Source organism: Mus caroli, chromosome 1, assembly GCF_900094665.2.
Source record: "Mus caroli chromosome 1, CAROLI_EIJ_v1.1, whole genome shotgun sequence".
NCBI lineage: Eukaryota > Metazoa > Chordata > Mammalia > Rodentia > Muridae > Mus > Mus caroli.
Genome location: NC_034570.1, coordinates 157995678 through 157999636, shown reverse-complemented (window position 1 = coordinate 157999636; position 3959 = coordinate 157995678).

Below are 3959 nucleotides of genomic sequence, written 5' to 3'. Positions count from 1 at the left end.
TAAATTGGCGGTTGAAGACCAGGAGTCTGGCTCCCACCCACCACCTGCCGGGACACACTGGGAAGGCAGGCAGAGGTGGTGGGCTCCATGGTATCAGTCCAAGGCTGCTGTGATGGATGCTTTTGGGTGAGTGGAGACTTCCCCTCTTCCCCAAGTCCCGCCCCTTACCATGCTTCCAGAAATGCTATTTTTACCTTTGCCCTCAATTCTTGCTTCTGCCCTATCCCAGCGGCCCCTCTGCCTACAACATCCCACCCTCTCCATATGTGCAGCCCCTTCATATGGTCCACGTTATCTCAGCCATTGTAAGACCAAAGACAAAGGCTTCGAGAAACCACCGAGTAGACAGGGACACCCAAAAAGCTTGTTATCTGTCTCCAGGAAGCCTGTGTCTCAGGCCTGCACAATAGTTGGGTGTTTTCCAGCTTTTAAATCTGTCTGAGGAAATTGGAAGATGACAACAAGGCTCCTTACACTTTTTTTTTTTTTTTGGCAGACAATATTAACTTCCTAGCCGTGTCACCTGATTTACTCGTAAACCACACTGTCGCCTTCCACTGACCGTGTGCCCCCCAATAATAAATGGGGCTGGCTCCCCATTATTGTCAGGATTTTTGACTTTTCTTCCAGCTCATTCCTCACACAAGAATTATTAAGATTAGACAATGCAATTTTGAAAAGCAAAATGCAAGCCACTTAAAAAAAAAAAAAACACATCTGACATACTTGGTTGAATTTTTATTTTTTACGCGTTTCCAGCCTTTTTTCTCTTTCTCCCTCTGAATGTACAGCCATGCTCCGCGCAACCCAACCAATGGGCTCCGGAGTCAGTGTAGCTGTTTCTAATTATTGAACCTCTAGAAGCTGTTCCAGACAGCTGCTTAGCGTTGTGTTCCCACCACCAAAACCTGAGAGACAGAATCCTTGGTTACAAAATGTGAAAAGTTAAGGGGTTGAGAGACAACTTCCATTATAAACCTCCTGGTTTCACTCACTTGTAATTGTCCAAAAATTGTCCTTTTGCTCCAAATCATTCCATGCTCTGTTTCCACCCCAGGGATGAAATTACTTGGAAAGTCTGAACAAACGTGGCTGAGCCCGTTTGGAATCAGGCAGCTTGGGGAAGAATATCCTTCTTCAGCTGAAAAGCGAATAACATGTACCTGCTCATGGACACCCCAACACAGATGACCCTTATCGTGTCAATTCCCCTCCCCTGCCCCCATGTGTGTGGTCAGCTTCATCCAGGGGAGGAGACATTTGTGCTAGGAGTGGAGTGGAAATAGTAGTTTCAAGAAGGAAAACGGGGGCAATGACAGTATCAGACGATCCTAGGATGTCAGGGCAGGCGGAGGCACTCACACTGAACTATGTGTGGAATAAAGTTCCTTTCCTGGACTGGCTGTCCTATCTGTGATGGCGTGCTGTGGTTAAAAGACTGTGAAGTAATAAGAGACAATTATGAGTTGGACTGTGGGGTTTACCATAACTAGCTATGGGACCCTGTATTAAATTAAATAAATAGCTAATTGAGTTAAATGCACTTTCTTGAGTGTTGATGTCGTCGTCATTGAAATGAGAATGGTGGCAGTCCCCACCTCCCGGAAGGGCTTTGGTGGTAAAAGGAAAAGATGCATATAGAACACTAGTCTTCCAGGTAAAAGGTACTGTGACATGTGCCCACGTGGCTGTAGTGCCATTTATCAACTGGGTCAGCATCTTGACTCCTCATCTTTCAGAGCATTCACATCTCATACTGGTGACAACTCTCTTCTGTTTCACTTCAGGAAACCAGGCTTTCCCTGTCTCTACCCTAGGATTAAATGTTCCATTCCCCACAGGTGTATATGAGATCTAATTCCAAACAAGCTGTAATCACTGTCTGACAGAACTTGGGCACCAAAGACCGCTCTCTCCTCTCCCCCATTGCAGGTCTATGTGTGCTACCACAGTCTGAGTTCTGTTGTGTCTGGAAAATGATGTTTCCTTGGGGACATCAGTAACTCTGGTTCCTACAATCTTTTTGCTTCCTCTTCTGCATGGTTCTCTGAGCCTTGAATGGGGAGGTAGGGGGTTGACATTTGACAAATATATCCCATGGAGGGCTGAGTGTGGCAAAGTCTTAAAAGTGCCACAGAGTGGACGACTGCAGTTTCATTCCCATGGCATGGTGGTTTGCGTGAGAATGGCCCCATAGGATCATATATTTGCATCCTTAGTCCCCAGCTGGTGAACTGTTTTAGAAGGATTAAGAGGAGGTGTGACCTTGTTGGAGAGGAGGTGTGGCCTTGTTGGAGAGGAGGTGTGGCCTTGTTAGAAGAGATATGTCTCTGGAAGTGTAAAGCTCTCAGAAACTGCTCCAGAGCCATGCCTATCTGCTTCCCACCATGAAGATCATGAACTAACCCTCTAAACCTATATGCAAGCTCCCAATTAAATGCTTTCTTTTATAAGACTTACTTTGGCCATGGTATCTCTTCACAGCAATAGAACAGTGGCTAAGAGAAGTGGATTTAGAGACTAGGAAGATCATGAGCAAAGCTTTGACAGGCCCTGTGTCTGGTGAAGGCTACTTCCTGCCCCTAGGTCCCAGCTCACTGGTTTCTTACATGGGAAGTCTAAGGCGTCTCATTCATTTTATGTGAGAGTACACTGTTGCTGTCTTCAGATACACCAGAAGAGGGCATCTGATCCCATTACAGATGGTTGTGAGCCATCATGTGGTTGCTGGGAATTGAACTCAGGACCTCTAGAAGAACAGTCAGTGCTCTCTCTTTAAAAAAAAAAAAAAAGATTTATTTTTTAATCATTATTTTATTATTATATCTAAGTACACTGACTTCTTCAGACACACCAGAAGAGTGTGTTAGATCTCATTACTGATGGTACAGATGGTTATAAGCCACCATGTGGTTGCTGGGATTTGAACTCAGGACTTTTGGAAGAGCAGTCAGTGCACACAAATCCCACTCATGAAAGCAGAGCCTTCCTTAGAGCCCCAGGCAACCCCCAAAACCCCTTATGTGAAACCAGCACTGTAGAGGGTCAGGAAATCAACACAGAGATCACTGAGGGTGGCCAGTGAGGATACTTAGATATTCACATATGTATTATGTACCAACCCAGATAAGAATATAGTGGCTGAGTAGCTCAATCACTGGGGAGTTTGCCTTGCAAGTAAGGGGATGTGAGCTTAATCTCTAGGACCCATGAAAAAGAAGGCAGGCACAGACTTCCCAGATGTAGAAAGTGGAGGCAGCTAGGTTTTGGGACTTGCTAGTCAGCCAGTCCAGCCTACATTTAAGAAATCCTGTCTCAAATATATAATATGGATACCAGCAAGAATGTCTACAAAGGCACTGCAGGCCACCTGCGTGTCTGCAGGAACACAGTGCAACCAAAGGACACATCAGCTAGTGCTAACACAGCCCCAAAGCATGGAACCAAATAAAACAAAACCTCAAGGGAGACGGACAACAAACCATATATACACCTAAAAAAAAAAAAAAAGGAATAGTAGTGCTTTCCACGCTTGTCGTATGGACAGATAAACTCGCGCAACGAACATTTTCAAAGACTGGTAAGAAAAAAAATAGGAGAAGTGAGTACCTTGTGGCGGGGGTGGGGGCTTAAATATGAAACAGCAGTCGAGGAAGAGGAGAAGAGGTGGCGTGAGTGTTCTGTGCCATCAGCTAGAGCAGTGGTTCTCAGCCTTCCTAACACTGCGGCCCTTTAACACCGTGCCTCACATTATGGTGACTCCTAACCTGAAAGTTATTTTGCATAAAATGTAAAGTTATTTTGTGGCTATTTCATAACTGTAATCTTGCTACTGTTGTGAACGGTGATGTAAGTATCCGACATGCCGGCTATCTGATTATTCAACCCCAATGGGGTTGTGACCCACAGGTTGAGAACCACTGAACTAGAAGGATGCATTTGTTTTTTTTTTTTTTTTT